General features: G+C 37.0%; 1 protein-coding gene across 6 annotated transcripts in view; it reads right to left on the bottom strand.

Annotated features, from left to right (window-relative positions):
- LIN7A (lin-7 homolog A, crumbs cell polarity complex component) overlaps positions 1 to 27259 on the bottom strand; it is a 131502-nt gene that overhangs the window by 51656 nt on the left and 52587 nt on the right. The window lies entirely within an intron of this gene.

Genomic DNA, 27259 nt, shown 5'->3' with positions numbered 1-27259 from the left:
TCATTTTAAATAAACTGAAGTATGGAGAAAGAGTCCTAAAGAATAGTTTGAAGAAGATGGTTTGAAAAAATAACAAGGTTAAAAATGTTGGACTATATGCTCATTTTGAAGATTTAAATAACAAAGTTGTAAATATGTATTGCATAATCCATAGAGGTAAAAGTCCACTTGGTATTATGCTGGAGTATTTTCTGGGAGTGACCATTAGCTATTTTAGTAAAAGATGAAATAGGAAAACTGTAATCAAAGAGGTTTTGTTCCCTTTCTATTAATCTTATTTTACATGCGCACCTATGTGGTGACAGACAAGAAATAATGTACAACTGAAATTTCACAATGATGTAAACTATTATGAACTCAAATTAAAAAAAAAACTGAAATAAAAACAATGTAGAACAAAAAAAGTTATTAAAGTGAATTCAAAATCTGATTAATTCATCCACTCAACAACCATTCATTGAGTGTCTGGAACCAATCTCTTTCCCACATTTTTTACCTGGCTCATCATTTCTCAAGTAAAGTTCATTGAATCTCTGCTAATGCTGACCCGGCTTTCCTAGGTGGGAAGACAAGACTGTGCTCTTGGCTGTGTGCTGCCCTTAGAGTAAAGGCTGCATAGTCAAATGCCTGCAGTAGACAAGCCAGCAGTGATAAGGCAGAGCGCAGCCATCTCTGTAGTCTTAGTTTCCTACTTTGCTCCACCCACACTATTCCCCAAAGATATCATACCTTCCCAGCTGTCCAGGCCTTTGCATGTGCTGTTTGCTCTGCTTGGAATGCCCTTCCACCTCGTAGACTCTTACTTGTTGTCCCAGTTTAACACGAAGATTAAAGGCCCAGTTCAAAGACCATTTTCGCTGTTAAATGTTTCCTGCCTCCCTCAAGCAGAGAACATCTCCCTCTCCTTGGTTTTGGACCACCTGACTTTGTCTGGGGTCACTTTTTTTATATATATTCCAGGGACAGTGATCTTTGCTTGCAACCAAGAATGTTTATGAGGACAATCATTAGAAAATAATTGGGAGCTTGTCATCAATTGATTAAAGCAAAAACTAATTTTGTAAGTGCCTAAAAGTAAAGTGAATACAAATTAAGAATAATTAAGAAGTACAGCCTTAACACCCCAATTTGAACCGTGAATTAATAAGTAGAGTATGCAAGAGGCAGTACTACGTATGGATAATTGCAGAGGCCCTGGAGATGGCTTAGAAATAAATCCTGGCTGTAACCCTTATTAATTGTATGATCTTGGTCAGTTACTTGATTTATCTGGGGCTCACTTTTCTCATTTGAAAAATATGCCTTAGAGTTATAACTAACTTCTAGCTCTGTTATGAGGATTAAATGAGATTATAGCAGTTTGCAACCTGCAGTAAGTTTATAAAAAATTAGCCATTATTACTATTATTATTATTATTATTATTATTATTATATAATGCTTCCCAACTTAAAGACTCCAGGATCTTTGGGAAGAATCTCCTAGGACTAGAAATACCTGAACACTTTTTTACAAAGAATTGATTGGAGACTAGCTCTCAACTGCAGGTGATTTTGCACCCCAGGCGACATTTGGCAAGGTCTGTAGACATTTGGGGTTGTCACAATGGGGAGAACAGTGCTACTGGCATCTAGTACGTAGAGGCCAGGGATCTTGCTAACCATCCTACGACGCTCAGCGTAGCACCCCCACAATAAAGAATTATCTGCCAAAATGTCAATAGTGTCGAGATTGAGAAACTTTGAGCTAAGGAGTCAAGCCACATCTTTTCTTCTTATATGTAATAATTACTAAGCTATAAAAACACACTTGTATAGCACTAAGTAAAGGATCTTGTAAATGTCTAAGAATTAATTTTTGGAGTAAATTACCATGATTCCAGTGTGCAGTTAATGAGCACTTACTGTAGGCCAAGTGTTATGCTGAGCATTTTATATCTGTGAGCTTATTCAATTCTCACAACTTATTATGAGTCAGGCACTCACACACAAGGAAACAGCCACAGAGATGGTGACATGCCTATAATCACACAGCTAGCTAGCGGCAGACTTGGTACATAGATTCATATCTAACTGCCTCCAAAATCTTCCGTCTTTCAACCACAGCAGGCTTTCTTATCTTAAGACAGCATCAGATCACTACTATTTTGGCAGCATGTGGTAACGAAAACAGATGTTACAAGTATTTATTTATATTTTGAATAAAGGTATCTAGGTTTTACATGGTGCCTAGCATTATACAAGTGGTGGCTGTAAATGTACACTACGACAATTCTGAAACCTACAAATTCATCCCTCGAAATGAAAGGGAAGTAGCGGGGCGGGCCCCGTGGTGGAGTGGTTAAGCTCGCGCCCTCTGCTTCGGTGGCCCAGGGTTTCGCCCGTTCAGATCCTGGGCGCAGACATGGCACCACTCACCAAGCCATGCTGAGGGGGGCATCTCACATGCCACAACTAGAAGGACCCACAACTAAGATATACAACTATGTACTGGGGGGAATTGGGGAGAGAAAGAAGAAAAAAAAAAGATTGGCAACAGTTGTTAGGTCAGGTGCCAATCTTTAAAAAGAAAAAAGTGAAATAGCATTTTAATCCTCCTTTATCATTACAATATACTAAGATTAAATGAAATAAATCCCATATTATTGCCAGTCTTTTTTTTTTTTTTTCAATAAAACAACAGATTGATTAGTTAGTTTTCAAAAGTGGGCTGAAGGGGGCATGGTCTGGTTATAGACTCAAGTCAAAGCTTGGAGATACTAATTCCATTTCCAGTAGCTCTGTCACCTTAAGAAAATTTCTTAGCCTTTCGTTTCCTAATGGACAAGTGCATCCTTGCCTATCTTACTTTTCAAGGACAACTGTAAATGTATTTGTAAAATTTTGAAGAAAGTTGGTATGGAAAGCTAAAGTATTTTACCAGGCACCTTGAGTGAGTTCTTGAAGGGAAAACAGAAAATGGCTGTGTGAGTTCCAATAAGGTACAGTGGGGCTTATAGTCTCCTGAATCCTTTGGGTCCCCAAATTTCTAGCAGACATCAGCTACACCATTTCTAAGCACATCCCACTGGGTAAGATGGGTTTAATTACTAGTGAAAATCAAATAGTTGATAGAAACTCTTGTACAGAGTTTTACCTTACATTCTAGCATCAGTAATTTCTTAACCTTGAATAATTCTCACAGATTCAACAGCATTTTGCATATTCAGAACTCATTTCAAGCTATTGAAAATTTACAAATATAGATCAACTCAGTAAAGGCAATAGAATTGTGGTGAGTTGGTTCAGAAGCCTCATTTATTCAGCCAACTTCCATTTAGGAGCTGTTCTAGTCAGTATACTAGGCACTTGGGCCAAAATATGAAAGAAAAAAAATTAAGAGCTGTTTCTAAAACTTTGAATTAACATTAACATTCATTATAGAAAGGCTGTTTTAAAATCTTTTTAATTAATCATTTAAAAATTTTACTTTTCCTTATCTTAGAAAGCAAATAGACCACTTTTTCTGGATGGAAAACTTTCCACTGAGAGACTAACAAATACAAATGAAGTAAAAGCTACCCTTTAACTTCAGTTTATTTACCAAGTTTACAACAGAATTCCCATTTAGATAGGATATAAGCCAAACAGCTAAAATTCTGGTTTAAGAGGATTTTTCTTTGGAGCTTTCATTTATACACTGGCTATGTAGACAATATCACAATATAAGCTTTACATCAAATCATTCTTCTTGGTCTTGAAAACCCTAACAGGTACAGAGAGGTAGGTAAGAGGTGACAATTCTATGTCAGTTATTTTTCTTCCTGAGTCACTATTCTATGTGGCTTTAAGTGACCTACTATCAATGCATTGTCATTTTCTACTATGTAAAACCCTATCTTCACGAGGCAGTCAAAGAAGATAAAGTATGTGGCTTCATAAACCATAACCCATTATTCTTATTATAATAGTGGCTATATTTCTATTATTACCATTATATGCATGCCTAAGATGCAATCGGAACATGATGCCTTTATAATTTAGCTGCTTGGCCAACAAGTGTGGACAAAACCATGAGCTCAAAATGAGATTTTGATTGTTCTGTCTTCTGCTCTTATAGTGTTATTGTCTTTTGTAGTTTGGTGTTATTTAAAATTTGCTGTGTGAGGCAGACACTAGGTAGGCTATTCTCACCCAACCTCCCGCTCCCAGCATTGCCTGGCCGTCTGACCGAGTTCTGTCCAGGGAGAATTCAACAGGAAGTAGGTGAGAGGCTTCTAGGAAAGTCTTGTTCTCTTGGCACAAGTGCCGTTCTTTCCCCCACCTCTACTTGTCCTCAGTGTGGATATAATCAGCTGTAGTAGCAACCTTCAACAACTAGAGAAAGGCCAAGGAAATGCATAGACATCAGCTCTGATTATATGGAACTCCCGAATCCTTGCAAGCAGCTGCCTTTCTCTCAACTTGTTGTAACAAAAAAAATAGTCCTATGGGGGCTGACTCATTGGCATAGTGGTTGAGTTTGCATGCTCCGCTTCTGCAGCCCGGGGTTTGCTGGTTCGGATCCTGGGTGCAGACCCATGCACTGCTTATCAAGCCATGCTGTGGCGGGTGTCCCACATATAAAAGGGAGGAAGATGGTCACAGATATTAGCTCAGGGCCAATCTTCCTCAGCAAAACGAGCAGGATTGGCGGCGGATGTTTAGGTCAGGGCTAATCATCCTCAAAAAAAAAAAAAATAGTCCTATTTTTTAAGCCACTGAAGTTGGATCTTTTGCTATTTTCAGCCAAGAAAATTCCTGATTGTTATATTGTTCAAGTAAATGTTACACAGAACTATGTTATCTTCAAAGTCTGTTTTCTTTTAGCCTCATCAAATTCCAAAAGTTATGTTATAATTTGTTCATTAGAAATTAGTGCAAATTTGTGAACATGAAGGCTTAGAAACCGCAAGAAGGTAGACAAAAGTAGTGATTTTTTTAAAAAGGGCAGAAACTAAGTCTATGAAAAACACTGTTAAGAAAATGAAAAGACAAGTTGACTGGGAGAAAATGCTTGCAAAACATGTATCTGATAAAGGTCTCATATTCAGAATATATAAAGAACTCTCAAAAGTCAATGATAAGAGGGGCCGGCCTGGTAGTGTAGCGGTTAAGTTCAGGGCACTCTACTTCAGAGGCCTGGGGTTCACGGGTTCAGATCCCGGGTGCAGACACATACCACTTGTCAAGCCATGCTGTGGCAGCAACCCACATACAGCATAGAAGAAGATTGGCACAGATGTTAGCTCAGGGACAATCTTCCTCAGCAAAAAAAAAATAAATAGATAAGTCAATGATAGGAAAACAACCCAACTGAAAGTTGGGTAAAGTATTTGAACAGGTATGTCATCAAGGAAGATACATGAGTGGCAAATATGAAAAGATACTCAACATTGTTAATCACTATGGAAATTCAAACTAAATTATAATTAGATACATCTACACACTTATTACAATACCTAGTATGGGCAAAAACGTTGAACAACTAGAACTCTCGTACATTGCTGGTGGGAACGGAAAATGGCACAGCCACTTAAGAGAAAAAGATAAGAATTTTCTATAAAGTTAGACCTACACTTACTGTATGATTCACTAATCTACTTCTAGCTATTTATCCAAGATAATTAAAAACAGCTATTCGCCCAAAAGTGGGATCCAAACACTTACAGCAGCTTTATTGATAATCACCACAAACTGAAAACAACTCAAATAGCCTTCAACTGTGAACGAATGATCAAACGGCAGTACATCCACACAATGGAACACTGCTAGGCAATAGAAAGGAACAAACTGCTCAAACGTACAGCGTGGATGAATCTCAAATGCATGTTGCTAAGTGAAAGAAGCCAGACTCTATGATGGTTTCATTTATAGGACACTCTGGAAAAGGTAAAATAATAGGGACAGAAAACAGATGAAAGGTCGTCAGAAGTTAGGGTGGGGATGAGTTGACTACCAGGCATGGGGGACTTTTTTGGGGTGTTGGAACTGTTCCATATCTTGATAATGGTGAGAGTTATGTGATTGTATGTGATGATTAAAACTCTTGGAACCATACACTGACAAGGAGAAATATTACTCTATGCAAACTATACTTCAATAAAACCGACTTTAAAAAATAGCAGAAAACACTTTTTAAGAGATGAAAATATTCAGATACTGAATTATGATTTTGGAAACAAAAAATAAGAGCTTTGAAACACAAAGACCTACATATATTTAAGAAAGTGTTTAATATAATAAAAAGATGACATTAGCCCCCATTCCTCCAAGTTTATAAAGGTAGAAAGCAAGAGATATACTTTAATGGATGGTAACATCTCTTTCCAACATTTCTCCAGAGATTCTGTAGTGCCTTATTATGGACAGACCTGCTACTGAAATGTCAATAGAATTACTATTAGGATTAAATAAAACCCTCTACATCGGTGGCCAGAAAAAAGAAATAAACCTTTCAGCAACATCGTGAAAAATGAAAATGGCATAGGTCTAAGTTACCTCAAGAGAGAAAAAAGTGGAAAGAAATATGACCAGAATTATTAGAGTAAATAAATGAGAAACAAAGTCCAAATGGAAAAATGATATGGTCTCAATCCTACCACATTACAGTGTTCATTAAGACTTCTTAAATGTATGGCCTTTATTAAAAAGCAAGCAAGAATGTACTTTTTTAATAAGAAAAAAACAATGTAAGCATTAAGACTGACATTTATATCTATATTGATCTATAGTTTTTTAAATGGATTTCTTGATTTTTCAGATTTAGAAACTCACATAAGAGCTAAATAAAGAAAAGTTACTTGATGTGTTATCTGACTTTAAAATATTTAAATATTTTCATAACATTGAAAATAAACATTGAGCCCCCTCATATCCTTTTATAATTACAGGCCACCTGGGTAATTAGACAACATTCACAATATTAAGCCACAACGTATTTATGAAAATATAATAAAATCTCAGCAGGTTTTCTGAAAGTAGATTTTAGGCCAAGGAAGGTATCTAAAATGAATTTGTTCTAAATTTAATTGCATTTAGTGGAGTGGAGACCATACATGCAAGAACCAAGTGCCTTGTAATTGATATGACTAGAATAAAATAGAAATAAAGCTTAAGTCACTGCAAACTTGGTCCACTTATTTTAGGAGGTGTTGTAGAAATAATTCCAGACCAATTGAAAATTGGTTCATCTAGTAAGGAAGAGGTATTGCAAAAATACATAATTTTTGCCTTGAGTTTTTTTCTTCCATTTTGGAAAAATGGCAGCCATAAATAAATTTTATATATTTAAAGCTATAGTTATCTATGTATCTATCATATATAGTTTCCATATACTTTTGTAACTGTGGAAACATTCTGTTTATATTTTTTTAATTGAGGTATAATTGACATATAACACTATATTAGTTTCAGGCGTACAACACAATGATTTGATATTTGTGTATGTTGTGAAATGATCACCACAGTAAGTCTAGGTAACATCCATCACCATACATAGTATTTTTTTAATTGTGATGAGGACTTTTAAGACGTACTCTGTTAGCATCTTTCAAATATGCAATACAGTATTAACTATAGTCACCATGCTGTACATTGCATCCCCATGACTTATTTATTTCATAACTGGAGCTTTGTACCTTTTGACCCCCTTTGCCCATTTCACTCACCCCCAACTCCTACCTCTGGAAACCACCAATCTGTTCTCTGTATCTATGAGCTTGGTTTTTTTGTTTGTTTGTTTGTTTTAGATTCTACAAATAAGTGAGGTCATACAGTATTTGTCTTTCTCTGTCTGACTTATTTCTCTTAGCATAATGCCCTCAAGGTCCATTCATGTTGTTGCAAATGGCAAGATTTTATTCCTTTTTACAGCTGAATAGTATTCCATTGTATGTATATATATCTTCTTTATCCATGCATCCATTGATGGATACTTAGGTTGTTTCCATATCTTGTTTATTGGAAATAATGCTACAATGAACATGAGGATGCAAACATCTTTTTCAAATTAGGCTTTTTTTTATTTTCTTCAGATAAATATCCAGAAGGGAAATTGCTAGATCATATTATAGTTCTATTTTTAATTTTTTGAGGAAGCTCCATACCATTTTCCATAGTGGCTGCACCAATTTACATTCTACCAATAGTGCACAAGTCTTCCTTTTTCTCCACATCCTGGCCAATACTTTTCATTTCTTATCTTTTGATAATAGCCATTCTAACAGATATGAGGTGATATCTCATTGTGGTCTTGATTTGCATTTCTCAAACATTCTGTTTAAAACTGCAGTGTCAGAATTCCATAAACTAAGGAATTTATGATATGAAATTCAACGTCTAGAACCAACCATTTTTTGGAAAAAAAAGAAAAATTAAGTGGCACACACTGGTTACAAGTCATGTCTGCTACAGTAAGACCATCAAGGCCGAAATCAGTTCTGTGAAAATCCATGAAAGATAAAATTTCCATAGTAATGTGTTTTTCTACATCTCTCATTGCCATCAACTTTGATGCCAACATGCCACCCATTGGAGAAGAAAAATACTGACAGATATAAAGAGGCAAAGGACAACACATCTCCATTGGGTTGAAAGGATTTTCCCAAGAGGGTTCAGTCATTAACACTGACATTTGATGGTATTACTGGTACTAACAAAATGGTGACTGACATTCCTCCCAGAAATGGGGCATGGACTTGAAGAGGAAGTATTCCTCCTTGGTTCAATGACAACACTGCCACGTGAAGTACTCTTTCTGTCCTCAAACTAGGAAGGGGAAGACAAATGGACTCTGCAGCTTTTAGTCACAAAAGACACAAAAGACCTTCTTTTATGCAGTTCGCTTCATTACTTCATTGCTATTTTTTCAACCATCCTGATGCAGTGTTCCTGTAAATGCCTTTGCCCAGACAGCACTTCCTTTCAGCACTGAAGACAAAACCTCAGTTAACTCTCGTCGATACAACTGTTGCCTTCAAGAAACAAAATGGGCCTTACTAGAGAGCTTCCTACTTCGATTGTATCCTGACAAGATACATCTGACATCAATAGGATGGCATTACTTAAATACAAAAGCAAAAAACTACTGAATTTTAAAATTGAAAATAAATGTTACATTTGGGGACTAAAAACTTCTGGCCCTCCCTCCCTCATGTTAGCCTCTGCCCGCCTGCTTCCTCATTGCCCCAATACCCCAGGGAAGGAAGGCCTACCTGCTCACCCAGGAACTGTATTAGGCCACGGTTCTACTAGTGGTGCTGATAGTGTCCCTAAAAGGTCAGCAGCCATGAGGCACACCTTCCCTTTCTGCATCCATATCACAAGAACTCAGGTCGGGGCAGCCTGTTTGGAGGAGATGTAATTGCTCCTCTGCTGTTACAGTTCACCTTCTTAGGCCAAATGAGACGTATCAGACAGGAGGAAAAGCGAGGAGTTCACTTAGGCATCTAGGCCCAAAATTCATGCTCCAATCACATTTTATCAGAGAGAGTTGCACTAGCCAGGATTTGGGTGCTTCCCATGCCAATAACAAAGTGGTCATTTGTTTCCTATTTGGTTATGGTCCTTGCACCTAGCTTGCTTTGGTTGGTAACTCCCTGAGAAGAAAGATGGAGTGCAGAAGAGATGTGAGCACTCCTGGACCCCTGGCTATAATGCCATCTTAATAACACTAACCTCAAGTCTACTTCTCACAGCCCACACATGTATTTCCAAGCTTGACTCCATGATCAGACTTTCTGCTGCGATGGGATACATGTCATTTATCCTTTGCTTTAAAGGACATTCAGTAGACTACAGCAGTAGAAGAGCTGAAGTGAAATGGTCTATAATTTGTGACCAATCTCTTGTCTTAAAATGAATTTATGTGAAAATGGTATTAGTAGACTGAAGGAAAATACACTCTCAAATGGCAAGTGATCTCCAATGCTTAGATTTAGGTGAAAATGAGGAACATTTTGGACAAAGTAATGCCTTTAAATAGCTACTCACTTGTCTAGACAAGTTACAAAGAAACTGGGACTTTTTCTGAAATGCTGTTTCTAGGTTAATTCTAATGAGAAGGGCACATTAAGAAAGTTCTCCAGCACTCTCCTCCTAAGTGATGTGGGAAGGATGAGAGGACCCTCAAGGAGAGTATTCTGGGATCACTTAGCAGTGAAGATTAAACGCCCGCTCATGCCGGACAATAAACGGCACAATGGCACATCCTTTCTTTTGTTTTTGGTTCTGTAGGAACTCAGTAGGGAAGCATCAGGACTACTGGTATGTTACATAACACAATCCTCAGAATCTCTATCAATTCTGAAATTTCCAGAAGTTATTTTTATCACTTGTTTTAAGTGAATTACAACGACTATGTCATATACTTAATTTTCCAAAAGAAACAGAAAATACTTTGCTCAGTTTTAACGTTTTACAACTAATTATTCTGTTATATAAAAGCAGAATAATTAGTCGTGGAAGTATAAAACTGAAGAATGACTATAATTTTAAAAACTGTGCCATTGACCATTAATTTCTCTACTTATTTTTATATTTGGTTTATAATACCTAGTGGGTTCTTAACACATATAACTTTCATAAGGTAGTACAAATTAAATACTTTGTACAAATCATGTAATAACCGTGAGAAAAAAATAAATCACAAATAACAGAGCATTTCCACAGGGTCCTCAGGGCAGGTGGCCAAGCCACCAGGGAGAAATCTCTTTCCTTACGGTTGTCTAAAAAAGAATTCCCCTAAGACATCTGTGCCCGTCCTGTCCTTGTTACACAGCCAGAGTCCCCTGTGACAGGAAATGCCTGAGCAAAATTTTAGGAAGATGTCATTTCCAATTAGTATAGCACCATTCAAAGGGACTGGATTATCTCTATTTGCTTATTTTGGGTAAAATTCAAACAAGGTTTGGGGCTTAAAATCTGTCTCTTTGCACTAACTGGATTAAGATGATATAAAATCTCACGAAGGATCCCAAAGTACAAGGGCATTGGTTGAGAAGGGTTGAAATTTACCAATGTACTTGAAAGATTTCAAGAGTTGTAATCAGTTTTTAGTCCTTAAAATAGGTTTTTGTCAGGAAAATGAATTAATTAATAACTTTGGATTAATTAGTCTATATTGTCATAGAAGTCCTATCAGCTAATCAAACACTAAAGAAAAAATTTAATTCAGTTATTAAGAACCAACCTGATTATTCAGTCTAGTGAATTAAAATTATTATAGCTAATAATAAAGTTGACAGAGGTAGCAGTAAAATTATAAGGTGCCCAGTTAAATTGGAAGTTCAGATAAATAATGAATAACTTTTTAGTTTAAGTATGTCCCACACAATATTTGGGACATCATAAATAGATTATGGTTGAAAAGGAGACTATTATAGTTTGGCAGGCAAGAAAAGTTGGATACAATTCAGAGCAGAACGGTCAATATGACTAAAGAGTAAACTGAACAGAGCTTGGTGAGGGTAGGCTCCAGGTGAGAAAAGATGGGAAGTGGTCCAGTTTGGTGGTGTGGCCAGGGGTGCAGGATAAAGAGTTTGACTTTGGATGATGCTGTTTGAGTTGTCTTGTGATCTCTAAGATATATGTTCAGTAGACTGCTAGATATGTAGGTCTGAAAATCAGAGGAATAATATAGGCTGTAAGATGTAATTTGTGAGTTATCTATTTAGTTGGCAAAAGAAGCCCTTTGTGTATATGTTACTCTCTGGGAGAAATTTAGAGTAGGAAGATGAGAGCGTTTGAGGGGCTCCAACATCTATTTATGTAATTATAAGCCAACCCTTAGTTTTATACTAAACCTATGGGACTAAGGAATCTTTTTCTAATTTAAATAACTCACATATACTCTGTTTCAAATGAAATATACTCAGGAGAAAGGGATTACAAAGAAATAAATTTTTAAAAAGTGATTTTACAGTAAAAGTGATTCATATACACTGCAGAAAATTTGTACAATATAGAACTGTAGAAGCAAAAAATTAAAATAATTAAAAATTCCATACCAAGATACAACAACTGTTAACATTTTGGGGATTTATTTCGAGTCTGTTTTAGTTATTGATTTTTAAAAATCAATATCAAGTCAGTCATTATATACTTTGTATAGCCTGATTTTCACTTTAAATATTGGGAATATTTTCCCTGTGTATTAAATACTCTTCCACATTGTTTTAATGATACCATTATATTTACTCTTATAAATGTGCCATAATGTGTTTGTGAAAAGGTAACTGAAAAATGAAAGGCACTCTACGTACAGATCTACGTATAGATCTTATCACCTGTCCACGTAAAAGAATTTATCAATTATCCTCTCATTGTAGCTTGTATACTTGATACTTAACTATTCCTACCTCTTCTCACTTCTGTTCAGAGAGACTCAAGAAAATACTGGCCCATTTACTCATAACTAGAAGTCTGTTAAAAATGAAAGAAATGGTATGGGGTTGATAGAAAAGAAAAATAGACTATTTATAATTCCCTCCTGATCCACTTCAGGATGTTCGCTGCCAAATTTCCATTAAACTTGTCTTGATTTTCTTTATGTCCTATGCATAAAAATATACAGTATATAATTTAACTCAGTATTTTACCAATTAGATCACGGCCAGATCATTAAGACACACAAACACATTCCTTTTATAATCCTTACTCATCAGAATCCTAGTGGCACAGCAATGTTAAGTAGTGGGCCCTGATCCTCACAAGAAAAGATGAATTAGAAAAAATCCTACTGGAAATAGACATACGATTTTTTTAAATTAATTAATTATTTTTTATTGAAGAAGATTAGCCCTGAGCTAACTGCTGCCAATCCCCCTCTTTTTGCTAAGGAAGACTGGCCCTGAGCTAACATCCGTGCCCATCTTCCTCTACTTTATATGTGGGACGCCTACCACAGCGTGGTGTGCCAAGTGGTGCCATGTCTGCACCCAGGATCCGAACCGGCGAACCCCGTGCCGCCGAAGCAGAACGTGCGCACTTAACCGCTGTGCCACAGCCGGTCCCCAGACATATGACTTTTTTAAACCACAGAATTTCATTCCTAACGCAAAAACATAAGAATCAGAATGTATGACATTTTTATAATCTACTAATTATTTTTGTTTGGTTTTGCTTTTCTGTCTTTCTATTTTGATTACTTGAAAGTTAAATGAAGTTAAAACTGGGTTATTGACAGTTCATTAAAAAGAGAAGATATTAACAAATTATAGTTCTAGTAATTCCCTATCTGAATCTCCTGCCAATTTATGTGGTATATAGAAACAAAGTGTTCTTATACCTACTACAGGAAGCAATTCTTACTACAGATAAAATTTTCCGTAATAATTAAATATGAAAATTACTAAAACAGATATTTCTGAAATTAGGTGATTACCAAGAAAGATTATTTAATGAAGTTTCAAAGCAGAAGAAGTTACAAACGCATGTTGAAAATGAGTAAAAAAAGAATCCTGAGTTCTGGTCTGGGTTTTATTTATTTATTAGGTACTTTTAAAAATTTTATTGAGGTCATATTAGCTTATAACATTGTGCAAATTTCAGCTGTACATTATTGTATTTCAGTTTCTCTAATAGGCTGCCTCGTATTCATCACCAGTAGTGTTTTGATCCGTCACCATACATATATGCCTCTTTACCCCTTTTGCCCTCTGCCTACCTCCTCTGGTAACCACTAATCTGTTCTCTTTGTCCATGTGTTTGTTTATCTTCCCCATGAGTGAAGTCGCGGGGTATTTGTCTTTCTCTGTCTGACATTTCTCTTAGCATAATGCCTTCTAGGGCCATCCATGTTGTCACAAACGGCACAATTTTGTCTTTTTATTGCTAAGTAGTATTCCACTGTGTGTGTGCGCGCGCATGTGTGTGTGTATAAAATCACATCTGTATCCATTCATCTGTTGATGAGCTCTGTGGCACAATGGATAGCACACTGCACTTCTAGCTAATCCTGGTGTGGTCTGGGTTTTAAAACCAAATTATTGCATCATCGCTTCAACTTTCCAAATGTTCCATGGCTCCTACTACTAGTTAGAAAACATATTCTTAACATATGTGCTAACCCACCATTTGAAGACTTTTTAGATAGTAGTTGTGCAGCCTTCAAAATAGATCTTCAAAATAGAGAGGTAGAAGATTTTATCCTGTTCCAAACAAGTTATCAGATGGCAGATGTTATGAGTGTCTCAGCTACAACCAAGCCCTTCAGCTTATGTTAACCCTACTGTGAGGCACACTTTGGTAATTTCTGTGAAACCTGTAAAAGTAGTTTCATCAAATTTCATAATTTCATAATCCTGGAAAATTATGAATTATGATCCTCTTTATATTATACAACTTCATTCCTAGGCCTAGTCTCTCATCTGGAATTGATAATATTGAAAACAAGCACCATAATTGATTCTTATTATTTCCAGGTTTTATGGTCCATGAAGTCCCTGCAAATGCTGAATTAGCAAATGCTGAACAATTGCTCCCATGGGAAGCCAGAGTTGGGTGTCTGCGACCCTCTGGTCGCAACATGTCCATTAACTGATCAATTTATTAACTTGTTTTATGTGTGTTTTTGTTTAAAGACACCTTATTCAATACTTATTGTTGATCGTTAACATTGAACTCAAGGCCAACAGCACTATAACTTAGGCCTTAATGAAGTTAATTTAGCAAGAGCACTCTCTCTGTAAGGTACATCACAGCCCTCTTGCACTTACGAACACTGGACAGCACTTCAGCACTACGCTTGGGGACCAATATAAACAGCAAAATCACCCAAAAAAAGCACAAAAATGCAACTAACATGACATTAAATAGACCCTGAAAAGGACATTTGTTTAAAGTATGAGAGCTGAAACAAGAAGGCAGAGTGTTCCCTTGTTTATCTCAACTGGGAATGTGAGGCTGCTCGTTGGGCAACTCAAAGTTTTCACAACTCTGCACATATTGGAGAATGACCACAAAATAAATTTTATCAAGTAGATGAATTCACAAATACAGAATCCATGAATAACGAGGATTGACTGTATACGGATAATTCGTTTAAGGAGCTGCAGAATGAAGAATATCAGAATGGGCTTGACTTTCCTGACACTGTCCTGGCTCATCATTACCGAAACACCAGATGACACTCTTCATGGAGAGTTTTTCATTTCATCTTTTCTCACGTGTTCTGTTAAATTCGCCTATGTTCAAGGCACCAGGCTTGGCTCTGTATAATTAATCTCACAAAGTGCATGTTATGACTATAAAACAATCACTAAGTTCTAATTGGTAATCAAAGATGGTCCCGAGCTCTCAAACACGTGCAGGTTGATCAAAAGAAAGAGGGAGAAAATAAAAGGGGTTTTAAAAGTGAGGCTTAAGGCAGACGTCTGTTAGCGTTGTAGTTTAAGCTCATTCATTCAAGGGTTAAATAGACACTCAGAAATAATGACTTTGTTCTTCATTTTCTTGTAGATTTAAAATGTAATCGAAGTACAGCAAGGAAACAAACATAATTAAACATATTTTGCTTATGAAGGTAGAGCCTAAAAAGTTCTAACATTGGTCCTAAAAAGGCAGTCAATGTGTCCCCTCACAGATAAGAGAGAGAACAAAGTAACCTACCCATAAGTGCACACAAACTTAACCAAGCTGCCACTGATGACAGATTTTACGTGGCTTGAATTATTGAGATTGCTCAGGTCCCCTCCCCTTCTATTCTAATGAGTTGTTGCTTGTATGTCCTAATGACTATGGTGGCTCCATCACCCAAGGAGAGAGAGGAGGCTTTCTGGTGGTAAATAAGTTTTCAAAATGAGGATATTTTGATGTGGTCCATCTGATGCGGCATTTTGACATACTCCTCCTAACACAGGCAAGTGAATTTAAAACAGTACTTTTTACAACCAAGTAATGGGAACAACAGACGTCTCTGGTCCTCACGCCATCCTGTATCCCATCTGGTGGTGTGGGTTAGGTTTGTGGTGAGGCTCAGGAATAAGGCTTCGTGACTTTCAGGGCATCCATGATACTTAAAGAATAGGGTACATGCTAATATCTCTTCAAGATCCTGATTTCAATTCTTTTGGATAAATACCCAGAAGTGGGACTGCTAGATCACATGGTAGTTCTACTTCTAATTTGTTCTATTTCTAATTTTTTGAGGAACCTCCATACTGATTTCCACAGCAGCTGCACCATTTTGCATTCCCACCAACAGTGTGTAAGGGTTCCAATTTCTCCACATCCTCATCAACACTTGTTGTCAATTATTTATGCTAAGCGAAATAAGCTTGTCACAGAAAGACAAAATACTGCATGATTTCACTCACATGAGGCATCTAAAATAATCAAATTAACAGAATCAAAGGGTGGAATGGTGGCTGCTAGGGACTGGGAGAATGGGCAAATGGAGACTTATTAAACAATGGACGTAAAGTTTTGATTAAGCAAGATGAATAAACTCTGGTTCTGCTCTACGACATTGTATGTGTACTCAACAATACTCTATTATACACTTAAATTTTGTTAAGAGGCGATATCTCATGTTAAGTGTTCTCACTACAATAAAATACAATTTTTAAAAAAGAATAGAGTAAGGGCATCTCTTGTGCATATCAATTGGAAATTCTTTTTTAAAAGCTAACTGATGAAAACCTTGTTCTTGGAACACATTAAAATGTCCCTTTGAGGAAAGTGCAGCAGCAAATATTCACACAAACCCCAAAATAGATCTAGAGTTTAGTTTTAAAAAAATCTCAGCTGCATTTTTGCAGAAATTTACATTTTTTAATGAAAAGATTTAGCTAACGTTATTTACACAGGTCTTTCATTATGTCCATCTACGTAAATCTCAAAAGACAAAGTTACATTCATAAGTTTAAGGGCATACTACTTATAGCAACTGTATTTATTTCTTTGTTGAAACCAAACCAGCTGACCTAGACATAAGGTTCAAGATGACACGGCAAATCAATTTCAAGAGTCAATAGCAGTGCTTGACCCGCTGCTCTAAATATAACCCCATTGCTCTAATTATAACCCCACTTCACTTGAAATCTGCAGAAGATTTTGTAAAACTTGGTTCTATATCAAAACCAAAAAAAATTTTTTTTAAAGAGAAGAATCTCTTTATTGAAGCAACAAAACAGAAAAATGATGTGGAAAATAATGAATTGTTTATATTTGCCATCTTAGGATGAAGGCATTTGAATATTTTTTTGCGTGAAAAAATTATGATTTTATTTTCCAGGAAGTAGGCATGTGTTTTCATTAGGGATATTGTTGGAAGATTCCCACAACGAAAAACATCTGCATCATTATCACTGCTGTCAGGAAAATTCCCTAGCATGCAAAGCAGTGAATGCCACTTGTCTCAGGCAGCAGAGATGCTAGCTCATTAAAAAGCCCAGACCTGAAAATGAACTAAATTTCATTTAACTTTTGGAAGTGATACGCCAGGTTTAATTATAGAATGTAAGAAGAAAGACAGCAAAATGCAACACTTTTTTTATGTGAAATATTTCATAAGACATTTCCTCTCTGAAAGGAAAAGTAGGTCAGTTTTATCAACGTGGAAGATGATTTGAATCTGAATGTATTATTAACCTGTCCTCAGGCATGACAAAAATCTGCCTTTGTATTTCTATATCTTTCAAATTAAATCCTATAAAAATCCAAGTTTTGAAAGGACAAGGAAAAGGCTCAGAAAGTTTTAGTTAGGTTGAAGTGCTTCACCACTACCTACCCTCAATCAGGTAAACGCTATCAATTCAGACTGATGAAAGAATTTCTCTCAGCTGCTGATTATCCCGTCACATTGCCCACTGATTTCTATTAGAGATAATTTTCAATTCAGCATTAAAGGAAAACGACCTTCTGATTCCATGTCTCTTTCAGTCTATAATGTCCTCTTTATGTTCTTACTGCCTCTGTAAATGCATATTTTAAAAGTATTTTATTTAAAGAATAAGATTGGGTAGTCACTTTTCTCATCTGTTAAGCAAATTATCTCTACTGTAAAATTAAAGAAATTTTACATTGATACAACCAATGAGATGAAAACTCCATTCCTCTGTCAATTTACCAGGTTGTGTTTTTTTTGTTTTTTTGTTTTTTTTTAAATTTTATTTTTTTTAAAGATTTTATTATTTCCTTTTTCTCCCCAAAGCCCCCCGGTACATAGTTGTATATTCTTCGTTGTGGGTTCTTCTAGTTGTGGTATGTGGGACGCTGCCTCAGCGTGGTCTGATGAGCAGTGCCATGTCCGCGCCCAGGATTCGAACCAACGAAACACTGGGCCGCCTGCAGCGGAGCGCGCAAACTTAACCACTCGGCCACGGGGCCAGCCCCTACCAGGTTGTTTTTTTAAACTGAATGGCCTATCCTGCTGTCTAATGAGACTAGGGATGCCTACTTACATAGTATCTACCAAGTTTTTATTATTCTGAAGACAAAGTAAGAAGTCAAGACCCTCGTCCAATGACTCAGCAGTGGAGAAGAGGAATGGGATCAATGACAACTATGCACTATTCAGAACATCTCTGAAGAAACTGGAAGTTTCCTCTGGCAGCTGTCACATTAGATCAAGATGTAGTGCAGTTACAAACACAGTCAGGATTTAAGGGCACCAAATATATCCACTCTTGGACTGCAAGGTGATGCTGAGATTCTCAGCAAGATCCTGAGTCCACTGCATTTGTGATGGTGTGAGAAAAGGCAGGCCCCTGCCTTCTGGCTCTTAGATAACGGGACAGACTGAAGAGTTATTGCTCTGCAATCTCTACCCTGGAGAGGTAGACGATGAGAAGTTCCCCTTCTCAAAACAAGAGGAAGTACAGAGTACTTCTCTTCTGGAGAGTAGACAAGGTTTCTGCTGTAAATTGGTAGAGTCATAGAATTATTGCCAGGATTCACAGTGGGTTGTCAGGTTTGCTGCCTGTTTCCCCATCTTGATTTCTTAGATGGTTTCCTAAATTCGATAACATCATAATCATGGACCAGGCAAGGAGGTAAGATATCAGAGGGCCTTAATCCAGGATTCACCAGTGGTTAAAAAAAAAGTGTGTTTGGAGAGGGGGGTTTGTAACAGCTGACAAGGATAATGAATCTACTTTTCTTGAAATTATATATACTAGAAACCAATATTTGTTTCTATTATGTAGACATATTCTTCAAAGACCAAATTTAATAAAGAAGGAAGGATTCTCTCACTTTGGATTATTTTACATAAATTAAACTTCAGGTTATTAAATAGATACAAAGCTTTATAAAAGGAAATAATCAGTAAGATGACTATCAAGAGTAGTAGGTACTTGATTACATTTGAATATGGTTCAACTAGATTGCTAAGTAACTGACAGAGTTCCTTTTGAGAAGTATTAAACCATTTTTCTGACTCTTCATTATACTCTTCCTAATATTGTTTCTATTTTTTTATCCGGTGTAGCTGCTCATACAAATAATGTCTTTAGTTTCAATTTTTTTTAAATCTAAATTCTGTTGTTCACTTAGGAAGCACTCAGATGGAAATAACAAAAGATATAATTCAAAGTGGCTCAAACCAGATGGGTCCCAAATGTTGCCACATAATGGCGTCACCTGGAAATCCTTAAAATAAACTGATTCCTGGCTCCTACCCAATATTCTGATCAAACTGCAATGGGGTGAAAGCTGGGCATCAGGAGTTTTAAAAGCTCTCCAGGTGATTCTCATGCACAGCAAAGTTTGAGAACCACTGGCTCAAGCACTGAGAACAGCTAAAAGGAAGTTCAAGGTAAAGTGAATCTAGAGAATGACTTCAGCGGTGTCATCTTGTCACCCAGGACCCAGGTTTTTACTCCTCTTGAATGCTCAGGATGTCAGCCTTGTCTATGGGGGCTTGTTCTCCTTGTAGTCCTCAAAAGGCTGTCAGAGTTCCAAAAATCACATCCAGACAGGACAACATCCAGTAGAAAAGAAGGAATTATCACTCTCTATAACTCTTTTTAATCAAATGGTATCATTCTCAGAAACTCGTTATTGGACTTCTACTCAAGCCACACTGGCTAGATCAGGGTCACTTCTCCCTGCGCTGCTAATCTAATTCCCACAAGGGAAGGACTCCACGACACCTGCCTTACATTAAACCAATCAGATTTACCCTCCTAGCTGAGGCTGGGGTTACCCTTCCCTAAGCCATGCTGGGGCCGGAGTGAAGGGGTAGTGGGGAAGGCACCTTAAGACAATCACATTTTTGCCAGTTAGAGAGAAATGAGGGAAGTTGTTTGGCAGAAAACCTAGAGTATCTGCTCAATGCCTTTTTTCATATTCTACTCCATAGCCTGTCATCCACCTGGGTAGGTTTCCTCTTATGCAAGACTTCTGTGTGTTTTTTCTTACTCTCCTCTCTTTACATGAGTGTGACACTCTATAAAGGTGAGAAATCACGAAGATGTCAGGGCTCAGAGGAATATCAACTGGAAACAAACCCATTCTCAAAGCATGCTTCCTTGGTGGTAGGTCTTATAGTAAATTTCAATTCTTTCCAAGTTATGTTTTGCTAGGATTGGCAACTCATCCCCTTCAGAACCAGAAATGTGTAAAAAAATGTTCTGCTGCATGTGTTTTATATTGCCAATTTAACATATTAGCACTATTTCAATTTTCATCTAAGTACACTTCAGATTTACAGTCCATATGAAAATACTTATCCCGGAAGTGTTACTACACTGATTGCAGAGCAAAGGGAAAGCTAGAAACAGCTATTTTAAGCCTCCTGTAGTGAAATAATAGATGATTAGCAACTTGCCTGCACCTTGGTCACTTTTCTTCTCTCTGATAATGCTGAAGTTGCCTCCCATGAGAGAGTAATAGTAATTATGGGAGGCCATCTGCCTAGTACCGAGGGAATCATTCACAGACTTCTGCCAACATGTCCGTGTTTGCAAATTGAGAATAAAGAGACATCAGCCCTGCTGGTAAGAGAGGAAAGAAAGTGACAGGAGGGATACCTTTCTTCACAGCGATGTTGTCTTTTGGCATAATTTAGGTCAGAGTTCCCAGGCACTAATTAACTCAGAAACCAAGAAGTGGCTATTATCTCATTTAACTGTCCCCTGGCAAGACAGATCAGAAATGCTACCCACCCAGCTGCTCAGCAGATGTGTTGCTCAGCTATCATTAACCAAGTGAGCATATACAACCTACGGGATAAGATCAGTGGCGGCCAGTCCTTGCCTCTGAGCTGGTTTCACGAGGGGCTCCTATCAGCCATAATCACTATCAGGTGGCAGGAGAGACTCACCCTTGAGGAAATCCTAGAGCAGAGACTGTTCTCCAGCATCTCAACTGCTCTGCACTTGACACTTAATGAAGAGAGAGAATGATGTGATACCCAGTCTAAACAATGACACAAATGCCACTAAGAAGCTGCAAGGCAAAGTGCAGGGTGAAGTGAAGGTGGCCTGAGTGTTGGCTTAGATGGAGAAAAGGCATTGGCATTTAGCAATTTAAACCAAGTTATCTTTACCAAAAACTGTCATATAGTTCATGAGACAAATAAGCAGAAACCTACGGAGTTCAAGTGAAGGCTTCAAGGCAACTCACTCTGGTATTTAACATGCATGTTTTCTGGTCACACATAAAGAGAGCATTTCAATCTGAAATAGAGGATTTTTCCATGAGGGGAGTTTTGGGGACACCTGGACATGTCTGTCCCTTCCACTCTTTTCAAACTGCTCGGGTGGAATGTTTAGTTGGCTGGGTGTGGGTCATCTTCAGGCAGAGGGCATTACACTCCCTCGGAGCACCTTGGGATAAGCTTGGCAAAGATCCCCAGAGATTTGGGCTGAAAACCATGTCTGCTGGCCATCTCTGATTTTTTTTTTTAATCACATCTCAGGTGTCCTTAGAATAGATATATCCTTAATTGTAAAACTGTTAGGAATCATTTCACTGAATAATGTGTATTTTTTTAAGATTCTTAGAAGTAAATGGACATACAATAGTATATGTAGTGTTAGAAATTTAAAGATTGGCACCTGAGCTAACAACTGTTGCCAATCCTTTTTTTCTGCTTTTTCTCCCTAAATCCCCCCAGTTCATAGTTGTATATTTTAGTTGTGGCATGTGGGACGCTGCCTCAGCATGGCCTGATGAGCAGTACCATGTCCGCGCGCAGGATCCAAAGTAGCAAAATCCTGGTCCGCCAAAGTGGAGCACGTGAACTTAACCACTCTTCCACAGGGCCAGCCCTGTATTGTTAGAAATTTAAATGACTAATATATATAGCTACTAAGAGCATAACTCAACTGGATAATGCCTAAGGCGAAATATATATATATATATATATATATATATATGTGTATGTATATATTTTGCAAACTATCTTCTTTTCAATCCAAGAGAAGGCCACACTTGAATGCTCTCAAATCTGGCCCATGAGATACCAAAATTAAGTGGACAGGGATTACTTAACACTGTTGCATGTAAACTGATCATACAAAACATAAAATTATAGAATCAAATCTTTCCACTAAGCATTTCTCATGAACTTTGGCGTTTGTGGAGAGGAAGGTAACCAGATGATTGAAGAGACGGGAAACTACGCCATATAAGGAAAGTTAAAGGATGTGTAAACGTTTAAATTAGGGAGAGGAAACTTGCTGGTTGCAAGGTTCCAGGAACTCCTGCTAACTCTTAATAGCTTTGGGATCTCAGAATCTCCAAGCATGTAGTATTGCCCCTCTTTTGTAAATGTACAAAATGACAAAGAATATGTTACGGGAAATCCAGTCCTGTACTTAGCACAGTTGGTGCCTCTGTGCATGTTAGGAAAAGCTGGCCTTTCCTCAAGACAGAGCCATCTGCCAGGACATTACAATAATAAATATTCAAATCCAGGATGACTACAAAAATGAATGGTGTCCCTAAAGCGTGCCGTGCACAATCTTATGTGGCACCCTTGAGAAGTTCCAGGGGAATTTCTAAAGTAAGCACACTCTCCTCTTCAATACGACGAACGGCGAATCCTGCCAGTCCAGGTGATCAGAACTGATGCTACATACAAATATTGGACAAGTCCTAGGCAGAGGGTGGACGACAAGCAGCTGCTGTAGAATGAACAGAACTGCGGAGTGCTGTGAGCATAGAGGACTAAAGAAATGTTCCAAAGATGCATGAAATTATAGCTATCATCACAATCCCCTATTAAGTGTTTGGCACCATCATCTATGACTTACAAAGGAAGACAAAGCCTCTTGTAACTAGACATGAGCAGGAGAAAACTTGCTGAGCCGAGACCATGGCCAGACTATATAGCCATTTCACCAAGAGCTCTTCCAGGTGCTGGGTGCATATTGAAAATCAGTACTTTTTAGGGAAAAGTATTTTTGTTGCATTATCATAGGTACACTCAGATTCACTAATTTTGGGCCTAATTTGCCATTGTGCATGAAAACTGTAAATGTTCATATTATTTTTAGCAGCAAACATGGATTCTAAGGAATTATTTGTATACCCTTGGAAAGGTCAATGGAAAATTCTTCTACAAAGTGAAAAAGCATTCACGTAGAAATGATCTAAGCCCCAAGGTCATAAAACTATAACTGCTACATTTTTAAAAGAACCAATATCACATACGGAATTAAGGTATCTTAGGCTGAAACAGTCGGGGAGGAATGCATCCATCTCATTCAGCTTCTTTCCTTCTTCTAGACACATTAGAGGATCAAGGCAGTGGGATGAGAGAAGGTAAAGAGCATTTATCAGTGGCTGCTTGGCTTTTAGAGGCCAAGTGAAAGGGAAGGTAATGGAGAAGAGTGGGAAGCAGGAAGTGTCCCTCAGAGTTAGTACACAGCCTATAATTAATTTATTTCCTAAGTAACTTGCTACTTTAAAATAAAATTATGTATATTGAATTGCAGTGTCTGAAATGACATCTCTAAAAGGTTATTTCTCTATTAGCAAGGCAAGTCAACAAGCTTAATTACAATGCAACTGCTTTTAAATCTAATTAAATAGTTTTATCTATTCAAATTAGCCATCATATTGAGGAAAACTATCCTTTTACTTCTTTTTAGCTGCCAATATGTACATCAATACCAAATACACTGAAATATAGTTACATAAGCATATGTTTTTCTAACAATTATAAATATCTTAACATTTAGCATTAAATAAACAAAATAGGCAGATAGATGATTAACTTATGAATATTTTGCTTGCAAACTCATGTTTACTTAAGCATCCATTGTAAAACATCTTTCAAAACTAAATATAAGTATTGATGGTCAAAAACTTTCTGAAATTATATAATAAATGAACAAATGTAAACTTTTTTATCACTGGGAATTCCAGAGGAAAATATCATTTTATCTTCTACCGAATGAAAACATTTTATGAAATATAATCACATTAGTCAATATTTTTTTCACTATTAGATCATTATAGCTATTTAGCTAACTAAACTAAAGATAGAATAAATGTTCTGAGATTTTTTTTAAGCTATGGCATGACAGAGCCCAATTTTCATTACATAGAAAATTCATTTGTATAGTCACATGTTCAAATATGTGCATACTGCAATCTGTCTTTGCACTGGGCAATGCAAATATTATAAAGTCATAATTATAATAATAGTCAATTTCATTTGTTTTCATTTTATACCCTGATGATTAAATCAATTTTAATGGACTCTCTCTTACCCAATTTTACCCTTTCTAAGATGAAAATCTGAGTATCAAGTACGATTCAGTGATTCTATAACTTTCGGTCTGTAAGTCATGGAGATCTTGAAAATTCCTCCCTAAGCTTGTAATAATGTGCCAACATTAATTAAGGCAAATGAACATTCTAAGTGAATCTCTTCCTCTTAACTGCTGTTTGAGTAATTGCCTAGGGTTGACAAGGTATTTCGCATGAAATATCAACAATGTGATTTGAATCACACTCACAATTACAAACTCTTCAACTATAGTCATTAATAAATTACTGTCCTCTCATGGGACTATTTTCCAAGATTTAAAGTATTCATTATTGAGAAGTTCTATCGAACTATTATGGTGTCTTCCTAATTTTCTAAGACCTTCAATTTCTTCCAATTTTATTATTTGGCTATTTTAATTTTTATTAAAATATAATTGACACAAATCTTTGCCATACCTGGAGGAAAGACATATTTTATAGCCTGTTTGGGAAAGTCTAATTTACTTATTAGCTAACGTCTAGCCATCCCAGTTCTCTCAATGTATCCTGGACAAAGTAATTACCATCCTATCTGTGAGGAAATTGAATGATTTTCAAAGAAATTTTAATAGAATTCTCTTACAATGCACTTTTTGAAATAAGGAGTCAAAAACATCTGGCAGTCAAGCAGGTGGTCATACGGGAAATGTAATGGAATATTCTTTCAATTAGAAACTCCTGGAAGTAGGATTTTTTAATTTTGCTACACTGCCAGTAACCTTTGCCACATTGACTCCACATGGGTTTATATTCCTCACAATAATTAGCCCTGAGCATTCTTTAGAAAGATGTGTGCGGCATTGTTATCCTTGTATAGTTGCATGCTTGTTGAGATCCCAAAGTGGGTAGGACCTGAAAATTGTTTAGGAAGGTGTGTGAAGAAAGCAATGTCAAGGAAGTCAGTGAAAGAGAACTTATCTATTCTACCGAGTGTTCCAGAAAGACTAATTTCCCTCTCCTTTCTTGACTGTAAAGAAGGAGGAGCATTATTGCATTTAACATGGAAAATACAGATCTGTCCCTTGTCATGGTGCTATCCAGACCTCCAAGATTTCCCTGTCCCTGGTGTCCCTGGTAACTGGCTGCATCTTTCCAGAAGTAAGACTGAGGAGAGGAAGAGGATGTGTCACTCTTGGCCCCTAATCTCTCAATTGGTCACTCTATGGTAAATGGCTTATGGTATTTTGTTGTTGCTTTGTTGGTTCTTGGTTTATTTGATTTTTACATTTGTTTATTTCTTTGCATAGCCTTTGAGAATTTTGGAAAGATATCTTTTAAAAGGGCTGCTGTCTCTTGCCTATCAACTGGTAGGGCTGGGTGCTACGATGGCACCTCCAGGTGCTAGCAAACGGGGAATAGATAGCAAAGTAGTTTTGGGCTGGACTTAGGCAGTAGGGAAAGTCTGGGATGCAATCACTGCTGAGCTATGGGAAACACAGCAGTGTGGAGAAAACGCAGTTCGAAAAGCTTCCACATATCAAGCTTAATAAATATTGAGGGTCTCTCATACAGTCAACAGTTGGACATTGGAAAGACAAGGTAGTTTCGGAAGACAAGAGTCCCTGTAACAGATTTCTTTTCTCTTTATCTAGGAGAGCAGGCCTTCTCCCTAATGTTGTGGCTGCTGGTTGAAAATGGTTCCCCTGGCTCCAGCGCTAACTTCCTAAGTAAAGGGCTATGGGCACATTTGAATAGACACACATATTTGTGATAGATCCTGAAACACATTTGCTCAATTTGGTCTTAAAGATGCTAAATTATTCCAGAAGAGGCTGAAATTTTCTGGAAGTGTCACAATTGTTTTATGATATAATGCCAATTATACAATGATTAGTAACTAAATTTTTCACATTGCCTCCTGGAAATTTGGATAAAAAATATATGAGAGAATATATTACTAAAATACAATACCTTGTCTTGTGTTAAATGAGGCAAAAAATAGCTAGAAGGCAAACATTTTAAATAATGCTGTTGGTACACATGGAACACTGATACGAATAGGAATTATAGAAATAGGAATCATGATACAATTTTCCAATTATTTTTGCTCACTGCTGATGTGTAGTGAAAGGTACTCTTATGTAGTTCATTGTTTCCACATTTCAGAATGTTCTCTTTTTGCCACTGTCCATAGCGAATGGAACTGAAACTAGACCAGGATTCAGGAGACTTTGTTCTGGTACTAATTCAGGCACTAGCTAGCTTGAAAGGCCACTTACATTTGCCAGATCTTGTTTTCACACCTGTAAAATTAAGATGTTATAATAGATCAAGATGCCAAATGGATCAGTTTCAAAGGATTTATCAACTCCTTGAATTTGAAAAAGAAATATTTGCACATGAACATATTCCTGGAGAATGATCCATAATTACACCAGATTCACAATCACCAGATTCACAAAGAAATTTATGACTCTCCAAAGGCTAAGCACCACAGGACTAGGTGCTTTCTATGGTTCCTTTCTCTCCCTATACACATTACTAAATTTTGTGTCAAATACAATATTCATACATTTACTACACGGAAACCCATGTG

The sequence above is a fragment of the Equus asinus genome, chromosome 4 (assembly GCF_041296235.1).
Source record: "Equus asinus isolate D_3611 breed Donkey chromosome 4, EquAss-T2T_v2, whole genome shotgun sequence".
NCBI lineage: Eukaryota > Metazoa > Chordata > Mammalia > Perissodactyla > Equidae > Equus > Equus asinus.
This window is presented reverse-complemented; position numbering and strand designations above follow the sequence as displayed.